Raw genomic sequence first — 13169 nt, 5'->3', positions numbered from 1 at the left:
GAGCGGACTGCTCTGGCTCCGGAGTAGAGCTGCTGACCGGAGCTGGACTTGGCACCGGTGGAGCGGACTGCTCTGGCTCCGGACTGGAGCCGCTGACCGGAGCTGGACTCGGCACCGGTGGAGCGGACTGCTCTGGCTCGGAGTAGAGCTGCTGACCGGAGCTGGACTTGGCACCGGTGGAGCGGACTACTCTGGCTCCCGGACTGGAGCCGCTGACCGGAGCTGGACTCGGCACCGGTGGAGCGGACTGCTCTGGCTCCGGAGTAGAGCTGCTGACCGGAGCTGGACTTGGCACCGGTGGAGCGGACTGCTCTGGCTCCGGACTGGAGCCGCTGACCGGAGCTGGACTCGGCACCGGTGGAGCGGACTGCTCTGGCTCCGGAGTAGAGCTGCTGACCGGAGCTGGACTTGGCACCGGTGGAGCGGACTGCTCTGGCTCCGGAGTGGAGCCGCTGACCGGAGCTGGACAGGGCACCGGTGGAACGGACTGCTCTAGCTCCGGAGTGGAGCAGCTGACCGGTGCCGGACCAGGCACCGGTGGAACGGGCACGGGCCGTGCCGGACTGGACACACGCACCACTGGTCTGTGCGAGGAGCAGGCATGGACCGGACGAGGAACACACACCACTGGCTTGGTGCGAGGAGCAGGTATGGGGCGTACCGGGCTGGCGACACGCACCCCTGGCTTGGTGCGGGGAGCAGGCACGGGCCGTACCGGACTGGGAACACGCACCACTGGCTTGGTGCGAGGAACAGGAACGGGTCGGGCCGGACTGGGAACATGCACCACTGGCTTGGTGCGGGGAGCAGGAACGGGTCGGGCCGGACTGGGAACACGCACCACTGGCCTGGTGCGGGGAGCAGGAACGGGCCGGGCCGGACTGGGAACACGCACCACTGGCTTGGTGCGAGGAGCAGGAAGGAGCCGGGCCGGACTGGGAACACGCACCACTGGCCTGGTGCGGGGAGCAGGAACGGGCCGGGCCGGATTGGGAACACGCACCACTGGCTTGGGAACACGCACCACTGGCTTGGTGCGAGGAGTAGGAACGGGCCGGGCCGGACTGGCGACACGCACCACTGGCCTGGTGCGAGGAGCAGGAACGGGCCGGGCCGGACTGGGAACACGCACCACTGGCCTGGTGCGAGGAGCAGGAACGGGCCAGGCCGGACTGGGAACACGCACCACTGGCTTGATGCGAGGAGCAGGAACGGGCCGGGCCGGACTGGCGACACGCACCACTGGCTTGGTGCGAGGAGCAGGAACAGGCCTGGCCGGCCTGGGAACACGCACCACTGGCTTGGTGCGAGGAGCAGGAACAGGCCGGACCGGACTGGGAACACGCACCACTGACTTGGTGCGAGGAGCTGGAACGGGCCGGGCCGGACTGGCGACACGCACCACTGGACTGGTGCGAGGAGCAGGAACGGGCCGGGCCGGACTGGGAACACGCACCACTGGCCTGGTGCGAGGAGCAGGAACGGACCGGACCGGACTGGGAAGGTGCACTGGTGACACGTATCTCCGCATACCTGGGTTCCTTTATTAACCCCCGCTCCTTATGCTGCCTAACCAGCTCCTCTCTCCGTGCCTCTACTTCCTCCTTTTCCCTACGAGCCTCCTGCAGTCCCTCCTCTTGAATGGATCTCTCCCGCTCTATTCCATCTATCAGCCCCGTAATATGGTGGCCTCCTCTCTCCTCCAGTGAGGACTCCTCCGGGAGCCCCCACGAGTTAGGGAACAGAAACTCATCGTCGTCGTCATCCTCCGACTCCTCAGTATAATACTGTTCCCACTCTTCTTCCCATGGTCGTAGAGACTCAATCTGGAAACCCACCGGGTGCAGTGGTCGGGGCTCTTATCTCTCGCTCCCCGACCACCCCTTTAGCCCCCCCCAAAAAATGTATTGGGGCTGCTTCTCGGGCTTCCTCCTCGGCCGGCTTCTGTCTTGCCGTTGCTCCTCTCCTGCCTGGGCTTCCTTCTTCGCCCAGGGTCCTTTTTCCGTAAAATATCTCCTCCCAAGACCAAATCTTCCCCACCTGTGACCAGGGTGTTCGGTCCTCCTGGGCACGCTGCTTGGTCCGTGTTTGGTGGGATCTTCTGTCACGTTCGTTTAAGGACGGGTCAGACCAAGGCGCAGCGTGAAATGCGTACATGTTTATTTAAATAATAAACACACGACAAAACAACAAACCAACGAAACGTGAAGTCCTAAGGCTAAACACAAAACAAGCCTACTCACGGAACAAGATCCCACAACTAACGAGTGCCAATAGGCTGCCTAGGTATGATCCCCAATCAGAGACAACGAGCGACAGCTGTCTCTGATTGGGAATCACACCCGGCCAAACACAGAACTACAACACCTAGACTGAAACATAGAAAACACAACATAGAACACCACACCCTGACTCAACATATAAGAGTCCCCTGAGTCAGGGCGTGACAGCATTGTTATGTTTCCCCCTGTGTCTCCTTACATGAGCTGTCCTCTTACGAGTGAATCCTTTACCACAAATACAACAAATATATTATTTTCCCCCAGTGTGGGTCAACTGATGGCTTTTTAGTTAATTCGCTGATCTAGATTATTTCTGTCAAGGTGCCGTTGTGGGTCATGCATTTGCCACATTCTTTGCAATTATATGATTTCTCTCCAGTGTGCATTCGCTGGTGATCTTTTCGTTCACCTTTTGTTAGAAAGATATTTCCACAAAAATAGCACTTGTGGTCTTTCCCTTTTGTGAATCATCATATGCAATGTCAGGCTCTCGTTTGAGGTATTTACCACATTCTTCACACATATTGTTTCTCTACAGTATGAACTCGCTGGTGGGATGCTTGTTTATTGGTTGATTTAAAGCATTTTCCACACAATGTGCACTTGTATGGTCTCTGCCCTGTGTGTCTCCTCATATGCACTATTAGGCTTGGATGTTGAGTAAAGCTTTGGCCACATACTTCACACTGATATGGTTTCTCTCTAGTGTGAATTATCTGGTGGATGATTGGTTGATCTAAATCATTTTCCACAGCATGTGCACTTAAATTATTTATCCCCTGTGTGTCTTCATATGCCACGCCAAATGCGATTTCGGTTTAAACATTTGCCACAAACATTGCACCCATATGATTTCTCCCCTGTGTGAATCATTATGTGCGTTTTTAAGCCTCCTTGTTGTCTGAAGCATTTGCCACATTCTTTGCACCGATATGGTCTCTTCCGTGTCAATCAACACATGCTTTTGCAGGTTTCCTGTAAAAAACTTGCTTGCATAAAGCATTTACTGCATACAGGACACCTGTGCGATCCATCCCCTGTGTAAGCCTAGAATGGCACATTAGGCCTACTGCTTTTCCAGACGTCAGAAGACGTGTTTACCCATGTTCTCTTTGATTTGAGAAGCTTTAACCCTAACATTTCCACCTCATCTTTAATTTCACTTTTTTACTATGAACTTCAGAACAGTCTGGATTTACTGCAGAGAGGGGCTGGGAGACACTGGTTGGTTCTAATTCTCCACTTTGCATCAGGTTCTGTTTGATAGTTGTATTAGTGGGTAGAGAGTTCCTCTCTCTGTTCTCCATAGTTTGGGTTTGGTATTGATGTGAGGGCTGTGGTGGGTCCTGGTCAGTCACTTTTCACACAGTGAGGCGTGAATATGAACTCTATGGCAGTGTTTCCCAATCCTGGTCCTCGAGTACCCCCAACAGTACACATTTTTATTGTAACCCTGGCCAAGCACACCTGATTCAACTTGTCAACTAATCATCAAGCCCTCAATGAGTTGAATGAGGTGTGTTTGGCCAGTGCTACAATGAAAATGTGTACTGTTGGGGGTACTCGAGGACCAGGGTTGGGAAACACTGCTCTTCCTCCTGACTAGTCCTGAGCTCCTGTTCCTTTTAATTCTCTATGGGCTCTGGGTCCTCCTGCCCCAGACTGGGGCTCCACTACTGTTCACAGTGCTGCTGCTCAGGGGGAACCTCCTCTGCAGGCAGAGCGCAACTGAGCTGCTGAGGGTCTGGAGGGAGAGGATGGAATAGATAATTATGATGATACAAGGGCGGCAGGTAGCTTAATGGTTAAGAGCATTGTGCCAGTAACCGAAAGGTTGCTGGTTCTAATCCCCGAGCCGACTAGGTGAAAAATCTGTCAATGTGCCCTTGAGCAAGGCACTTAACCCTAATTGCTCCTGTAAGTCGCTCTGGATAAGAGCGTCTGCTAAATGACCAATTTATTTATACAAGATGCACAAGAATGTATTCTAAATCACCGTAGGCTTGTGGTTTGATACTAGTTAAGATGTATGCAAAATAACAGCTAGCTATAGTGACACTTGCTAGGCCTAATTTATCCAATAAGAAGGAAAGCAACCAATGGTACACAGAAACAAACTAATCTGTAGTTTTGCTTCACTGTTTCATCAACCATACACTCTGTACACAAACCATTCACATGCTTGCTAACCAAATATAATGACGAGTTCAATGTACAATGTCCTAGACGCAACCGAGCAAACACCACCTCTTCCTTCCTAATCTGACCCTTGGTCCACGAACCTTTCTTAGGAGGGCATATAAATGCCCCCACTTGCGCTCTGAGTCCCACCTCTTCTGCCACACATCTATCATAATGGCTCTAATCTTACATTAGGCCTCACCTCTACCCAATAATAATAATATGAAATGCCATTTAGCAGACGCTTTTATCCAAAGCGATTTACAGTCATGTGTGCATACATTTTTACGTATGGGTGGTCCCGGGGCTCGAACCCACTACGCTGGCGTTACAAGCGCCATGCTCTACCAATTGAGCTACAGAGGACCACAATGGAGCAATGACTATAAATTATATCTCGTTTTAAAGCCCTTTTGGCTACCTGGTCTACTATTTCATTCCCACTCACTCCCGAATGGGCTGGGACACAGCAGAATCTCACTCACTACTACAGCCTTTCGATTCTCGCGGAGTTTCCAAACAACCATTGCTGTATATATGGGGCTCGTCAGTAGTTACCACAGCCACAAAGTCATAAACCCCGCCACTTTCAACAATTGATCTTAAAATAAAATGTGATTTTAAACCTAACCTTAACCCTAACCACACTGCTAACATTAACTCTAACCTTAAATTTAGACCAAAGAGCACTTTTTTGTTTTCATGAATTTTTACGACATAGACCATTTTGACTTTGCGACTGTGCTATCTAGTGGAAACCCCTTGGTACGTATGGTCAGAGAGGAAAAGACGAAGCGACAGGTTTCACTCTCGACAAAATCTGTACAAAATAAGCCCAATGCGTTTCCATGGTCTTATTTTGGACCTACATTTGTCGCCTGCCTTCCCGCCTTTGAGACAACGACTCAGGGCGGAGACATGAGCATCTTGTCATTAAATACTTATCTCTGATATGGTGCACAACATGTGGTGCAGATGTAAACAACACCATAGAGAATGATAGAGGCCTCCAGTGGCCAAAAGGCATATTAAAATGGGCAGCGCAATTGAGGGCTTACGTCATTTTAATGTAGTCAACTTGGTGGGACTTCCAACTTCATTGGCTGATCCCTCCTGGTGACCATGTTGAAGTCTTGTCCAACCGGGTCTTCAGGAGGGATCAGCCTATCGTGGAGAAGAAAATGGACTACTTCAAAATGGAGATAGCCTCAATGGCGCTGCCCATGCTGTCACAGACTCTACAGTGGTACAGATATAAAGATTAGTCCTCTATCTAACTCTATGAAACAACACAGCGACCTATTTCCGCTGTCTGACCGGAAAATTGCATTTCTGCCACCTACTGGACTGGAGTGTTTATTTTATTTTACTTTTAGTATGAAGGCACATTTAGTCATAAAATATTTTGATAACCAAATCAAACAGCATATGGAAATAAAATATGGAGATGGAATATTCTGGTTAAAATTAGTATTTTAGATGGGTTATTCTCTCTGTCTCTCTGTCTCTCTCTGTCTGGCTGTCTCTCTCTCTCTCTCTCTCTCTATCTGTGTGTGTTATGAGTATTTGCTTAGTTATAGACCTCTGTCAATCAGCAAGCAGGATCAGAAGAACTATCAAGAGAGACACTGTAAACATCAACGGTAAAACTTTACACAATAGTTTATGTTGCAGTCACTGTGTCCCAGATTGTAGAAGTGTTGGTTGGATAATGGTCAGGTAACCGTGTTGAGGACATAGTCCTGAGAGGGGAGACAGTGTTGTAATGCGTTTTGCATCTTATTCCAAGAACCCAGTTATGGGGTTGCAAATGGTGGAAATAGTGGTCATCATGCGGACACAGTCAGAGCTTAGTGTTTAATGTAGCTAACACAAAATTGTATATTTTTTCTATAGTGATCTTTTGGTCTCAATTCCATGCTTATCTGTCCATATGAAAGACACTGATTAAATGGCCGGTATATATTTTTGGTGACACTTCACAGCAAAGATACAATCAGTTTTCAAACCACTATATTGATTCTCTTTGATATAGTACTCTGCCATCTAAGGGCATTTACATTTTAGTTATTTTGCAGACACTCTTTTCCAGAGCGACTTACATGAACATAGTACTATATTAAAGAGAATCAATATAGTGGTTTGAAAAATGATTGTATCTTTGCTGTGAAGTGTCCCCAAAACATATTCTGGCCATCTAATCAGTATCTTCCATATGGACAGATAAGCATGGAATTGAGACTAAAAGATCACTATAGAAAAAATATACAATTTTGTGTTAGCTACAGTAAACACTAAGGGGCACAGAGATTTTTCACCTTGTCAGCTCGGGGATTCGAACCAGTGAACTTCAGTTACTGGCCCAACGCTCTTAATCGCTAAGCTACCTACTATTGTATTGGAGCCCTTTGAGTAGTGGAGTAAAAATAATAATGATGGTCAAAATAATGCTCTTGTGTGAAGGCAATATTACTGTAAACACAGCTGTCCATATTCTCCCAATCACTATAGCAGGTGATTGCGAAAAGATGTAAAAGTCAGGTCTTCTCATAATTTGCATTACCACAGAGTAAGATAATACCAGTATTGTACTGCACTATTCTTACTAGGGAATATATTCATGTTCACTGTTATTGAAATGTAAGTCATTTGGAGTCAATCAATCAATTTTGCTATAAGTGATTTCTTATTAGCATGTCACGTATTACGTTCTACGCACGTGCCCCTGTACTTTTGACTAGAAAGCCCCTAGTGCGAACCTGCCAACGCCCGGCGCAGAGACACAAATAGAGAGGCTACGGTACGGAAAATGACTATTTTTTCATAAATTCTTTCTTCTCGTATAGTAGCTAGTTACTATCTGTGTTATTACTAACATGTCACTATCAACGTATGTATCTGGTTGTTTACTTCATTGGAGATAAAATGTTTGATTTTGTAATCTCATTCAACAACAGCATCCGCTTGCTAGCCAATCTAACGTCGTTAACTATGTATGGTAGCTACTGCAAACTAGCTAGCAAGAGGAAGCTGCTAGCCAATCTAGCTAGTTAAGTCAACGCTAATCAGACATTTTCAATTAAATGATAGCTAACGTTATCTAAATGAGCTAGGGGATTAACGTACTTTACATAAAGTAATCGATCTATCTGACAGGGTTTGTATGAAAACAATTAACGTAAATATGATTGACACTATTACTAGCTGTTAGCTAGCTAGAATGGCGATGTTCGCTCACTGCTGAAAACCGCCAGGGAGGGTTGGTAACGTTACTGCTGGGAGGAAGCCAGGAGGAAAGACTGAACGATGGTAGCCAGCTCAGAATGTTCCATTACTTCACAACGTAGCGTGTAATGTTCATTTACCTAGTTAGGTGTGTTATTATTTTCACCAGTTATTTTGATTGTCGACCATTTCCCTACCAATGTTTTAGAATTGTCAGACAGATAGATTAGGCCATCGATTAGTAGCTACGAGTCATCATTAATTAGCTAGCTGGCTAGCTCGTAGCTAGTTATTAAATGGATAGCTGTACATCGGGTATATGGTTGTGTAGAGCTGATTTCCCCCTTCCACAGTGCCATTGTCAGTGCTGATAGAAAAGCAATTAAACTGTTGACTTTCTGTGGTACATTGATTTCATTTGTTTGGTGTACTGTATTTATTGACAGACTAACGTTACACTCAGAAGAAGTCATATACCTTTGAATGAAGTGTTTAAGGTTATGTGGGTTGGCTAGCAGTGCGTGAGTCAGTGTGTTTTCTATATAGGCTGTAGGAAGGAAACAGGGAGGCTGTGAATGATCACTAAAGCCTTTCAGAGTGCGTAAATCCGATGTAATACCAGACACTGCCTTGCAGATAGAGCTGCTTTTGGTAGATTATACTGCACAACATTGTACTGTAAACCCAGATGGGAAAGTCCCTGAAAGTCATTGCACAGCTGCATTCTGTGTCTCCCTGCCCCTTCTGTAAAAGTGTCCTAGGTGGGAGAACAGATTTCACCTTTCTACTACATTTCCTGATGTTTCTCTTTACTACAGAGAACACCTGAATCTGCGAAGGGGTGGGATGGTGAATCTTCTTTTGACATTCTTGGAATATCTGGGCACCCGCTAGCATTAGTTCAACATTAGACATGTGTATGTGTGCGTGTTTGGAGATGGAGACAGCGCTTTACAGTTGTAATAATGACTGCATCAGCCTTGATCCACTCATTTGTGTTTGTAGGCCAGCCAGCACTCTGAAACAAGGCCAGCCAGGCAGTGAAAGTAGCTGACAGACAGAATCAATACTGCCCGAGCGGTGTAATCTGAGTCCACATTGCTAGGTATTGGTTGGCAACTATTGAAGTTGTTTCCTTTTAAGTCCAGAGGCCTACAGAAAATGATGACATTATGGAGAGATGTGTGTGTAACATATGCGATCCCATGTTCTCACGGGCATACATGCAACAAAGGTGGTGGCTGTAACCGCTACATGGACCAAACCCCACGGTGTTGTGGCTCGTTTGAGGGTCCATCCGGTTTGACTTGGCCGGTGCATTGGCCTTGGCAGAATTCGCTGTGTCTGTTTTATTGAAAACCATGACATCTGGGTTTGTCATGCATGTCCCCCATCTGGAAGCATCATAATTGTAGTAGGCATTAACAGTGTTGAGTCACAGTGTCAGTGCTGATTTAAAAGATGGAAAGATGGACGTACGGCTAGCAGTAGGCTTGGAGGGGCTGGATGTGGCAATGTTTGGACCACTGTCAGTTATTGTCAGGCAGACGACCTAAACAGTGCTATCACTCTTTAACTTTGTCTCAGCATCACCCCAGCCAGTGTCCAGCTGCCTGGAGCCAGTGTAGGAGGAATACACCCTGATCAGGCTGGTGTGTGTGTGCTGGAACGGGGATGGTCAGCCCCTCATCCTCAGGTTGTTGGTGTGTGGAAGGAAGATGTCCATCTGTGCATTAGTTTATGTTCTCTCACTCCCCCTTGCTCTCTTTCTCCCTTTCACTCGCTTCTTCCTCATTGCTGCAGAGCTCTGCGGAGGCTGCACACACACACCCATCTAGGGTCCCTCTGCCTGTTTTGCCAGCCCCCCACTCCCTTGCCTGGGGAAGCTGTGGCCTAACCTCTATGATGAATAGGCTGGAACAAGGGGTTCCGGAAGTGGATTCTCAATCCTAGTAACTCGTGGTGATATCAAATATATGCGATAGCGATATTACTGTGCAACATAAACGTTCAATTTTTTTGCAGAGATTGCATGTGCCGTCATGTGTTCACTAACAGATCACGTGACTTGTTTCTGATACAGACCGCAATGTTGTATGGAATAATTTGTTTGTTTACCCCCAAACTCTGGTATGTACACAGTCTTGTACCCTTGATGGTATTTTCCTCATATCACAGTTTTTGTAGTCCTTTTAGTCCCTGTCATCCCGTATACGGGTTGAAAATAGCAGATTTTGTCATTGATAAGCCTAAATTGGAACGCAGTGGCTGTACAGTAATATTCTACACGTCAGAGCTCAGGTTCTCTGCTTCACAGCGCTTTATAGGTTTTGACTGACAGCAGTTCTGAATGACAAGCTTATTCCCCCATCCCTCCCGCTAATTGTGCTACTTTTGCACATTTGTTGTTTGACTGAGGGAAATGCAGTAAATTGAGGAGTCGATGTGTTCTGAACGATGAGAGGTTGAGGATTATAATAAATACAGCTTTGATGTCATACAAGCTAACCACACACCCATGAGTCCAAATGTGCACTTCACATTTCCATATTTGAAAACTCATGTAATTTACAGTATCAACGTTTTATGATCGCTAAATTTGTTCCACAGTTCCAAGGATGACGTGTTATAACCTGGGTTGTCCTAAACAGAATGAGCCTATGTTTGTCGAATTGTGATGAACATTTGCCACGGAACACGCACTTGAATGCACTCATGACTCCATTCTATGTGCACCAAAATCTGTTTGCAAGTGTGCTTGCTTCAGTTCCTCAATGGCAAAGCTAGGAGAGCTAAAAAAAAAAGAGCACCTTTTAATTGGGTAGTCGCTAAAAATACATTTGACTGGTCATGCTTATCGGTCTATAGGTTAATTAGCATAATTTAGTGGAATTAAATTGTTGCGTGTGTATTTTCGTTAGCCATGTATCTCATTTATCACACGTGCACAGCATACAGAGCCTAGTTTGAGGAGCGGAATAGCGATCACCTGTCAGACAGCGCGAGAGCAGCTCCTCAAAAAGCTGGTACTGGAGTGAAACGTGCTTTTGTAAGCCCAGACATTGCGCAACAAACAATTAAAAAGAGCGACTATTTTTATTTTTCAGTGTCAACTCGTAATTAAAGCTGGCCTCCCAGTGCATAGGCTATAGTCAACAGTAGGCAGACGATCAGCGCGTCACCCACCACTTTGCAATGTGAGTTTGAAGCAGTATAATTGTTTGAAACCTGAACGTTTGTCTTTACTTCAAATAATGAGGCGAGGCATGTCTTACCTTGCTTCAAGGTAACCTAGCCAAAATCCAACCATAAAAGCATGGAGGCAATTATTTTATAAAAACTTCCTCATGCCATTACCCGGAATTTCTCTCCTGTTCTATTGGTTTTCATATCAACTTTCTTTCGTTGTCCAGAAGCCGAAGGCACAATCCTAGTCATATTAGCAACCCATCCTAGTTATTGCTATTAGATTCCCCCTCTTTCTAAGTTTTGTAACAGAGGTTTTCATCTCTCACATATGGAACCGCTCGCATTAGGTGCAGTGTTTAGAACATTTTGGCAAATGTTTGAATATGACGTTTTATTAGCTGCTTCATTACAGGAGGTGCATGTTCAATAATAGACTATAGCCTTTTGACTGTAAGACAATGTTTCCATTAAGCTTTTAATGAAAAATGTAAGTTCTTTGTATGGATGCATAGTACATTCTGTTGGTCATGTAATCTTACTGTTTAGAATTTTTATTTACAGTTTGTTGACCCGTTAATGAGGGTTGGTTAGTCGGCAGCAAAATTGACTGAAATGTGCATTCCTACACCTTATAGTTGAAGGCTCTTTCCTTGAGTCATAAAAAGCGCATTGAAATTGCTTAGGAACTGGGTACAGTTTGGAGAAGTGTGTGGACACCAGTTAGACCTCTTATTCAAACCCTTGTAATAGTTTTTTCTTATCTTGCACCTAGTCCAACATTTCAATGAATATTGTTATGTTACTGAATATATCCAGAGTATTTTCAGATTTTGTTATTGACAAATCCTGTGAAAAGTTTTATAAAATAAAAAAGGTAAAATGCACATGAAATCAAGTGTAATGTTTGGATTCAGTCTTGTGAGGTGAACTGTTGTGTCCTAACCTTTTGGTCTGATAATTTTCCCATATCCAAAGTGTTCTCTTTCAATTGCTACCATGGTCATTTAAATTAACTTTTTATAGTTCTTCTGTTAGGGCCAAATTGAAATGTTTCTATTTACACTGAACAGAAATACCCAACATGTCTAGTGTTGGTCCCATGTTTCATGAGCTGAAATAAAACATCCCAAAAAGCTTATTCCTCTCATTGTGTGCACAAATTTGTTTACATCCCTGTTAGTGAGCATTTCTCCTTTGCCAAGAAAATCCATCAACCTGACAGGTGTGTTATATCAAGGAGCTGATTAAACAGCATGATCATTACACAGGTACACCTTGTGCCAAGACAATAAAAGGCTACTCGAAAATGTGCAGTTTTGTCACATAACACAATAGATTTCTCAAGTTTTGAGGGAGCGTGCAGTTGGCATGCTGACTGCAGGAATGTCCACCAGAGCTGTTGCCAGTTAATTGAATGTTCATTTCTCTACCATAATCCGCCTCCAATGTTGTTTTAGATCATTTGGCAGTACGTCCAACCGGCTTCACAACCTCAGACCACATGTATGGCGTCATGTGGGCGAGCGGTTTGCTGATGTCAACAGTGTGCCCCAGGGTGGCGGGGGGTTATGGTATGGGCAAGCATAAGCTACGGACAACGAACACAATTGCAATTTAAATGCACAGAGATACCGTGACAAGATCCTGAGGCCCATTGTCGTGCCATTCATCTGCCGCCATCAGCTCATGTTTCAGCAGGATAATGCACAGCCCCATGTCGATAGGATCTGTACACAATCCTGGAAGCTGAAAATGTCCCAGTTCTTCCATGGCCTGCATACTCACCAGACATGTCACCCATTGAGCATGTTTGGGATGCTCTGCATCGACGTGTATGACAGCGTGTTCCAGTTACCGCCGATATCCAGCAACTTCGCACAGGCATTGAAGAGGAGTGGGACAACATTTCACAGGCCACAATTGACAGCCCGATCAACTCCATGCAAAGGAGATGTCGCACTGCATCAGACAAATGGTCACACCAGATAAATGGTCACACCAGATAAATGGTCACACCAGATACTAACACATTTTCTGATCCACGCCTCATACTTTATTTTCAAGCTATCTGTGACCAACAGATGCAGATCTGTATACCCAGTCATCAAATCCATAGATTAGGGCCTAATGAATTTATTCCAATTCACTGATTTCCTTATGAACTGTAACTCAGTAAAATCTTTGAGATTGTTGCATGTTGTGTTTTTTTATATTTTTGTTCAGTGTATACAGTGCATTCGGAAAGTATTCAGACCTCTTTACTTTTTCTACATTTTGTTACGTTACAGCCTT

General features: G+C 45.6%; 1 protein-coding gene across 1 annotated transcript in view; it reads left to right on the top strand.

Annotated features, from left to right (window-relative positions):
- Nucleotides 1-7203: 7203 nt before the first annotated feature.
- cdc42 (cell division cycle 42) overlaps nt 7204-13169 on the top strand; it is a 33635-nt gene continuing 27669 nt past the window's right edge. Inside the window, exon 1 of the mRNA XM_041891461.1 lies at nt 7204-7263. The gene's annotated coding sequence lies outside the window, so the exon portion shown is untranslated. The remainder of the gene's footprint in view (nt 7264-13169) is intronic.

Source organism: Coregonus clupeaformis, chromosome 12 (assembly GCF_020615455.1).
Source record: "Coregonus clupeaformis isolate EN_2021a chromosome 12, ASM2061545v1, whole genome shotgun sequence".
Classification (NCBI taxonomy): Eukaryota; Metazoa; Chordata; class Actinopteri; order Salmoniformes; family Salmonidae; genus Coregonus; species Coregonus clupeaformis.
The sequence above is the reverse complement of the archived record's forward strand: the minus strand, read 5'-3'. Positions and strand labels throughout refer to the sequence as shown.